General features: G+C 34.7%; 1 pseudogene; it reads right to left on the bottom strand.

Moving 5' to 3' along the window:
- Positions 1–5,963: 5,963 nt before the first annotated feature.
- Positions 5,964–6,712, bottom strand: LOC115292618 (annotated as a pseudogene).
- Positions 6,713–9,814: the final 3,102 nt, after the last annotated feature.

Below are 9,814 nucleotides of genomic sequence, written 5' to 3'. Positions count from 1 at the left end.
AACACATGGATGATTCTTTAATGGCTATTGCTAAGTGAAATAAGCCAATCTGAAAAGGTTAAACACTGAATAACCCAGTTATACTATATTCTGGAAAGGGCAAATTTATAGAGACAGTCCCCCCCCCAAAATCAGTGGTACCCAAGGTTTAAATATAGGAGAATGGTGGTTGTAGAGGTGAAACACAGGAGAACTTTTAGGGCACTGAAATTATCTTCTATGGCCCTAATGGTGAATCCATGACACTATGTGTTTATCAAAACCCATTAATATAGCACAAAAAGTAGACTGTATCGTATAAGACTTTCAATAGAAGTAATTTAAAAGTTAGGGAAGTCTCCAGATGGAACGCAGAACATGATGATAAAATTTAACTGTATTCCAAATGTGTAAAATAACCTCACTAAAGGTGGTGGGTGGGTGGAAAGAGAGGTGTTGACTTAAATAACTTTGGAAATGAAGAGGGTCCTTTAAAACAAAAGAAGCCATACAAAATCACTATGGGTTAGATGTTGAAGTGACTTCCCTTGTGGTTACAAATTAGTATTTTAGATATTACTGTACATGAATATTAGAATTGGATAATTAAGTAAATGCATGCCAGATTCTTACTGTTGGACTGAAAGTTTACAGATAAGCAAGAACGAACAATGTGGTAATGGATTACAGTTGGAGACAGTATGAACTCTTATTCAGCTTAACATAGAAATAGATAGTTACATAGAGAAATATTTATATATATAAACAGATAGTTATATGGAGAAATATTTATATATATGTATTATATAAAGCTTAGTGCATACGCATATATTTCTTAATTATGTCATTTTTCTGAGAGTGCCTAGAAACAATTACACCCATAACAATGTACATAAAGGAACCTAGAATCCTTGAAGAAATGAATGATTTTAGAACTGGAGCAGGAAACATATAATATATATCTGAATATCTTGTAATGCCAGAAAGAAAGAAAGTGTAAACATTTCCCTCCACACACACTCTCTGATGGAGCTACATCAAAGGGACACAGGAGCCAAATGAAAGAGCCCTCAAAGATCAAAGGTGAAATAATTTGAATACATAAAGAAATATTGAGTTATAACCCAAATAATAAAAATATCCACAAGATTATACTATTTTAAATAAATGATTGAATAAATAAATAAGTAATATGGGGAAAGTAGACAAATCACGCTGCGGCATGTAACTCTGCACTCCTTAACCATGAGCTGCATAGAGTGATTTCCTTCGTAGAGTTTGGAAATGGGAAAACAAAAGATATCTTTACAGTAGAGAGACCCAACAACCACTACTACAGCATGGCAATCAATGTCAATGTCAACAGTAATAAGTCATGTTGAAAGTCATATGCCTCTTATATGATGTGATAAAAAGGTGTTTTATCTCTGTGGTCTATCTTTCAAAAACCCATAACCTCAATGTAATCATGACATGCATCTTATAAAATACCTAATCAGTACTCCTCAAAACTATCAGAGTCATCAATAACATAAGCATATTATGAGAAACGGTCATAACCAAGTTAAGCCTAAGAGACATGGTGACTAAATATGATGTGGTATCCAGACACAGAAAAAGATTATTGAGCAAAATTTAAGGAAATCTGAATAAAGCATATAATTTAGCTAATAATAATAATACATCAGTATTGGCTCATTAAGTGTAAGTAAAATACTGTACTAATGTTAGATGTTAAGAGAAAGGAAAACTGACTTCGGGTTTAATGGAAAGTCTTTGTACTATCTTTATAATTTTTCTGTAAATCTAAAAGTGTTTAAAAATTTATTTTCAAAACCTAAGTACATTGGAAAAATCCAGTATTTACCCTGCTTCCTCATTACCTGTACCTTAGAGTAACAAGTTGTTGATAAAGATATTTTTCCCTATTTTGACTTTTTTGTTAATTGAGTAAACTTAGTATATAGCAGTATATGTTTCAGGTGTACAACATAATAATTTAATATCTGTAAACAATGCAAAGTGATCATGGCCAAAAGTCTAGGGGCGCCTGGGTGGCTCGGTTGGGCGTCTGGCTTCGGTTCAGGTCATGATCTTATGATTGTGGGTTCGAGCCCCCATCAGGCTCTGTGCTGACAGCTAGTTCAGAGCCTGCAGCCTGCTTAGGATTCTGTGTCTCCCTCTCTCTCTCTGATCCTCCCCTGATCGCGCTGTCTCTCTCTGTCTCTCAAAAATAAATAAAAAACATTTTTTAAAAAGTCTAATTACCATTCATCACTATGCAATTGACCACATTAACCCACTTCATCACTCCCAATCCTCTTCCCCTCTGATAGCCATCAATTCTGTTCTCTGTTTCTATGATCTTGTTTTTGTGGGGTCTTTTTGGTTCATTTGTATTTTAGATTCTACATATGAATCAGACTGTTTTTCTTTGACTTATTTCACTTAGCATAATTCATGTTGTCACAAATGGCAAGATTTATGCTTCTTTGTAGCTGAGTAGTATTCCTCTGTGTGTGTGTGTGTGTGTGTGTGTGTGTGTGTGTGTGTGTGTAAAACCCTTCTCTATCCATTAATCTACTGATGGACACCTAGTTTGTTTCCATTTCTTATCTATTGTGAATAGTATGCAGTGAACATAGGGGTGCATATAACTTTTAGAATTAGTGTTTTCATATCCTTTGGATAAAAATCCAGAAGAGTAGAACAGATGGAAAATATGGTAGATCTATTCTTAATTTTTTGAGGAATCTCCTACTGTTTTTTACAATGGCCACATCAATTTTCATTTACACCAACAGTGTGTGAGAGTTCTTCTCCACATCCTCTCTAACACTTATTTCTTGTCTTTTTGATAATAGTCATCCTCATAGATATGAAATGACATCTCATTGTGGTTATAATTTGTGTTATCCTAATAATTAGTGATGCTGATCATCTTTTCATGTTCCTGTTGGACATCGGTATGTCTTCTTCAGGAAAAAAATGTCTGTTGACATCTTCGGCCTAATTTTTAATAGAGTTTTGTTTTGTTTTGTTTTGTGTTTTTTTGGATGAGTTCTTTTTATATTTTAGATATTAACCCTTTATTGGATATATCTTTTCCCAGTCAGTAAGTTGCCTTTTCCTTTTGACAAAGGCTTCCTTTGCCACACAGGTTTTCAGTTGACATAGCCCCATTATTTTTTATTTTTGCTTTTATTACATTTACCTTTGGAGCCAGAGTCACAAATACTTCACAAAAACTGATGTCAAAATGCTTACTGCCTATATTTTTTCTGAGAATTTTATGGTTTTGGGTCTCACAGTCAACTCTTCAATCCATTTTGAGTGAATTTTTGTATACGGTGAAAGATTGTAATCTAATTTCATTCTTTTGCATGTGTCTGCCCAGTTTTCCCAGTACCATTTATTGAAGAGACTGTCCTTCATTGTATGTTCTTGGCTCTTCTGTCATATATTAATTGTTCATATTATATATGGATTTGTTTAGGGATCTCAAATTCTGTTCCATTAATCTGTTTGTGTGTTTAATCCAATACCATACATGTTGATTACTATAGCTTTGTAATTAGTTTGAAATCAGGGAATGTCAGACCAGTTCCACGTTTGTTTTCCATTCTCAAGATTACTTTGGTTTTCCAGATCATTTGTGGTTTTATACAAATTTTAGAATCATTTTTTCTAGTTCGGTGAGAAATGCCATTGGAGTTTTGATAAAGATTGCATTGAATTTGTATATAGCTTTAGGTAGCATTGACATTTTAACAATAATAATTCTTCCAATTCATAATCACAGAATATCTTTATCAGTATCATGTAATTTTCAGTGCACAGAAGTTTCTTTTAATAGAATGATTCCAGTTTTTCTATTTAGTAGGAGATACAAAATTAGAAGGTCACCATTTTGTAACACTTAATTAAAATAATAGGTTAATGACAATCAGTATCTGCTAACATCTCAAAAAGAGACAAAATCAATTACTATGCTTCTATGGAATTACCACAATCTAGAGATATTTTTGGACACAAATTGAAAAACAATCCAATATCTAAGTAGTAATATATGGGCAATATAGTCGATCTAAGTACCAATTTATAAGGAAAAGTATGAAATATATACTTATATGAAATATTTATGAAAATATATATTATATATATCAAATATAGAGATATAAAAGTGAGTTCCAGTATAGCATGAGGATGCAATAAAAAAATTCAGATTGTTGGAGCACCTGGGTGGCTCAGTTGGCTAAGTGTCCAACTTTGGCTCAAGTCATGATCTCACCGTTTGTGAGTTCAAGCCCTGAGTTGGGCTCTGTGCTAACATCTCAGAGCCTGGAGTCTGCTTTGGATTCTGTGTCTCCCTCTGTCTCTGCCCTTCCCCCACTCATGCTCTGTCTGTCTCAGTCTCTCAGAAATAAATAAACAGTGAAAACTTTTTTTAAAAAATTCAGATTGTGAAAATTCTATGGAAAATATGACTTAACTTCTTCAACAAAATGTTCAAGGAGGACAAATATTATCAAGGAGGAATCTGTAGAATAAAAAATATATAAATGTATATTTCATAGATGTAATAACCAATTGCCATCTGAAGTGTATGGGATCTTGGTTCAAACAAATGATCCTCAACCATAAATAAATAAGTAAATAAACATACATAGCAAATAAGAAGCACATATGTACATGTTTATTAAACAATTGAGTAAATTTAAGCACTGACTATACATTGATGGCATTAAGCTAAACTATAGGCCAAAAATGTTTGAATATTTGAGATTTTATGTCAAATATTTAATTTGTGTTGCATTGTTTTAAAAACCTCAGATTTTTAACAGCAATAATGGTATGGCAGCTCATTTATTTTTAATAGCATCCTTTATATTAAATCTATGTTCTAAAATATTGCTGATAAAATAAGATGACTTAATAATTGTTGAAACTGTATGATTCCCTCATGTAGACACATATTATTCTCTGTATTTTATAAATGTATAAACTTTCTCAAAATTGTAAGTTTAAAAAATTAATGAATAAGGTATAAATCCCTGGGAGCCCTTTTAATATTTTATAAACACATTCTTTGCTACAGCTAACTACCCAGCATAATAATTGATTCTGATTATAATAGAATCTGATTTCTGTATAAATTGATTAGTAAAAATAAGTCAATGCATTCACAACATATTTTATATATTCAGACACATGCATATACACAAAAGTGGTATAGAGAAAACATGCACTATGTATCTTCAGTTTTCTCTGATAAATTAAGATTTTAGAAAAATTATAAATGCAAGTGTGCAATAATCTTATAATACACAGATTTCCTCTGTGTCAACATATATCAAGCTGTTACTAGAATACAGCACTATTATTTATTATTATAAATTATCTTTTCTTATATCAGTCTGACTCATGCCTTTTCATTTCCCTTTTGACATCTCTTTTCATGTGGTTCTTAAACATTGATGATCTCCAGCACTGTAGTCTCAGGTTTTTTTGCTTTTTTTATAGTCTTGTCCCCGACATCCAATATCTAATGATTTTCCATATATTTAATAATTACTAATAAACTGATGAATCCAAAATTCGTATCACCAGTACAAATGCTGTTCTTCATTTTTAAACTCTCTACTTAAGGTCCTTGGAAGATACTAAACAGCATCTCTACTTAAGGTCCTTGGAAGATACTAACTTTTTTGAAATATCTTGTCACCCTACTTATGGAGAAATCCAAGGTAAATACGTTACAAAAAAAATAGTATGTTTACTACTCCTAAAATAAAACCTGTTATCTAAAACAATCATTTTCTTAAAGTGCTGGGAGCAGGGAGAGACTAATTAGCAATATTCATTAAAAATCATACTGAGTTCAACTTATTTTGGTAGACATTACATAATAAATTCGTTTTGTTAATAATTAATTAATTAATTTAGATGTCTGATCTTATTTATTTGTTCCTCTTACAACACTCTCATTTTTGACTGGACTCGGACTTTGAGGCAGAAACTCTCAGAGAAGACCGTCACTGTCTCTTGGCAGTCTGTTCCTGGTGTTTTCCTTTGGCCTCCTTCATTCTCTTGGCCAAAAGCTTAGTGTATTCTGCAGCCTCTTCCTTATTTTTCTTCATGCGCTGCTTCTTCAAAGCAATGTGCCAATGTTTGTGTTGGAGGACACATGGAGTAACAAAACGCTGAATCTCAGGTGCTTTGGCTTGAGGCTTCTTACCTTCTTGGTTTAGGGGCTTTTTCACAACACACTGGCAGACATTATCTTCCTTCAAGAGGTTGAAAAGTTTATGGATTCTGCTAGCTCTTTTGCACCCCAGGCAACAAGGCACAGTAGTATCAGTGAGTCCAGGAATTTCCTTCTTCCCTTTATTCATAATGACCAAGTTGAGAACACTGAGATTGGCGTCCACAATGCCACCCCAAATAGATTTGTGATTTCTTTCTCCAGTCCTCATTGGTTGGTAGCAGGAATGCCCCTTTCTCAGCAGTAGGTGGGCATGGCCAGAGTCAAGACACCCTGTTTCATGGGGAAGCCTTGTCTGTCACTGCCACCACTGATTTGGATCATGTTACCCTTCCACCCTTCCCCTAAAGCATCAGCAACAACTTCTGTGGCCATTTGCTTCTCATAAAAGGTATGAAGTTTGCATTCACTGTCCACTTCAATGAGTTTCTCGCAGCCAGTAGCTGGGAAAGAGATGTTTGGCTTCATCCTGAAGCAGCTTCCCACCTCAAAGTCACCAAGAAAAGAGCTCTCTTTGCTCTTTATAATGGCCATCAACATAGCAAAGTCTTAGAAAAATTTTGTAGTAAAGATATTAGCTTAGTATTATTTACCTCAGTGGTTTCCATTTTGAACTTCATAATATTTTCCCATAATTGCAACACATTTTAAACTCTAAAAAAATAGGATTTTGTGTTATTCCCTCTATGAAACTTTTGCGGGGACTTAAACCCTCTTTTCGAAGGAACTCCACAGAGAAAGTGATTAGTCCCTGCCATGTCTGTTGTGCTTCGATTGGTGTTGGCAGACACAGGTAAAATCTCCTTTGATACCTCAACAAGAACATAGCTGGGGCTGAATTGGAAAGCAATTCAGTTCTGCTGTTTAACTGACGTTCAAATGAACTCTGCATTGGCCAATTCTTATGAGGCACACACTTGTTTTATGAAAACAAATAAGGAACAACAAATATTTAAATGTATTCTCAATTGTCAAAAACTGAACTAGAAACTATCTGCAAGTAAAAATGTGGAAAAACAGATGACATGCCTTAACTAACTTACAATAAATATTTTAAAATTTCTCTAAGATATTTAATTAAATGATAATTTTTAAATTTCTGCCTTTGCCTTACTGCTCTATTTTTTTTTTTTGCCTTTTTATGGGAACCAAGGCTTATGGAACATGAGTTTATGTTCTTTTTATCTTAAGGATAACAACTGGTTTTTCCTCTTGGAAAGTAAGTAGAAGGGAAATCATGGAATCAATATTTTTTTTAAAGGAAGTATTACATCATGGACTCAGTGCAATCTTATTTTTGTTCGGATTTCTAAAGTAGTTTCACTTTGTAGATATGAATACTCACATATTAGAAATGTTAGAAGACACTGGTTTTTTTTCTAAAACTAGTTGTTTTTGCCTGTTACTATCAACTACTACTACTTTGTCACAAAAAAATTAATTCCCAAGATGTCCCTCAATTGTTTTCTTTCCACTTAATCAAAATTTTACACATTCTCAACATTAGAGGAATAAATGGAAACAAACCACCAAAATTGCTGTGCTCAATAAAGATATACATCACACTTCAAAAAAGTACAAATAAATTCAAGACAGATGTCTTTTAAATAGATGCCTCAGGAATCAAAAGCTTAATGTCAGGCACTTATATTACACTAAAAAAATGCCAATTGTCAGGCACTTAGACTATACTAGGCTCCTCTTATACCATAAACACAACTAGATAACTATCCATCATCCTAAATACCCCAGAAAGTGATCTGAAGACTGACAGAACAAACTCCAGAACTAAAGGGAGAGAAGGGGCCACATTGAAGAAGGTAGGAAGCACAAAGATGGGATTTAGGACAGAAACAACTTGCAGGTGCTGCAGAGGGGAGGGAGGCATGGTCACAGGAAAGGGTGAAAGAGAGGATCCCATGGGGGAACACACAGGAGAATGCTGCCCCAATGCCATTGGCTCAGAAAACAAAAGCGATAGAATTTCATGAGTTCTTGCAACCAGTGGGACTTAAAGCCTGGAGGTTTAAAGGCCCATGAGCTTGGCTGAAATAGTGCCAAGAGGGCACTGTGCTGCTCCTGGAGAGAAGGCAAACAAACAATGCAGGGGCAGAGAGCACGGAAACAGCAATCTGAAAAATGCTTGGGATTCACTGGGGCTTCTCAGAGTACATCCCTAAGAGGCAGCATTGATAGAGATACCTCTCTGGGCATTTTAGGAATTAATTTCCTTGTGACAAAGTAGCTTCTCTGGGAACAAAGGAGCTGACCAGCACTATTTTCCTCACAAGCTCCTCAACATAAACACAGAGCCACCTGTGGGAAGCAACACAGCACTACCACAGGCTGCCTAACTTGCCTACATTACCTCCCCACCCCCCAAGCTCCCATGGAACTGCCATTCTCAATCTAGCTTGTCCCAGTCCTAGTGTGGCAAGCTCCTCCCCCAGAAGTGCAGCACAAACCCCCACTCACATCAGATCTCTGACCAGAGAGTTCTTCAGGGCTTCAGCTCTGATGGAGCAGGGGTCAGGTCTGATTTAACAAGTGGAGCAGAACACACCTAATTAAAACTCAACCACATTCAGGCCAGGAAGCAAATAGTGCCAACTACAGGCAAGGAGAGCCTTTGCAGATGATGAGCCTAAAGGATAGAGCAGCTCAGTATCTAATGGATAGTTGATACCTGTCACAACACAGCATTTTATATACTGTTAAGTGAAACTGCAATACAATCTAAGTTTATTTTGGGAGTGTTTGCTGTATCATTGGATTTAATGAAATGTTTAGAGGTGCAGTAGGCATGACTTTGAGTATATAATGAAAGAAAATGCAAAATGCTTATTGATTCATGATGTGATTTCATCTTAGCTTGGGCAAACCATGCAGTATTTAACACATAGTAGCAGAATATTTACTACTGAAGCTTGAAAAGATGTGAGTTCTTTGTGTGCAATCTTTCATTTATGCATGTGAGAGGGTTTTCTTTTTCTTTTTTTTTTTAAATATTTTTACATTGTAGTACTTGTTTTCCTTGTTGGGGTGTTTGCTTATTTAATACATTCCATCAGGGACAGAAATTACATGCTGGGTTTTTTTCCCCTAGGAAGTGTGTCTTGGGTTTTTCCCTTATTATTTTCTTTACTTTTTTTTTTCTCTTCTTCTTTTGGTGGTGGGGTGGTTATGTTTAAATGAAGTTGCTTTTACAACACCAAAGACTTAATCATCCATTTCCTATATAAAAGGCAGATACTTTTTTGCATGGACCTCAAGTATATTGTAGTATAGAGGTGGAATTTAAGGAAAGGTATTAAGCAGGCTGTGTTTTAACTTATGGGCAAGTAATAAATTGTATCATTTATCTTGAATGCATCATAGATAAGCTGCTATATAACAATTGCCACTTCAGATAGCTGTGAAATTAGGTGATTAACTAGTTGTTACTTAACCTTCTAATTTCTGTATAAGTCTAATTACATGAAATAGAAGTTGGTGTTTTGATTTTTTACTTTGCTTTTCTGTTTGGAGTGTCATTGTAACTACTGTATTGTAAATGATGGAAAATAATTG

Source organism: Suricata suricatta, chromosome 5 (genome assembly GCF_006229205.1).
Source record: "Suricata suricatta isolate VVHF042 chromosome 5, meerkat_22Aug2017_6uvM2_HiC, whole genome shotgun sequence".
Taxonomy (NCBI): Eukaryota; Metazoa; Chordata; class Mammalia; order Carnivora; family Herpestidae; genus Suricata; species Suricata suricatta.
The sequence above is the reverse complement of the archived record's forward strand: the minus strand, read 5'-3'. Positions and strand labels throughout refer to the sequence as shown.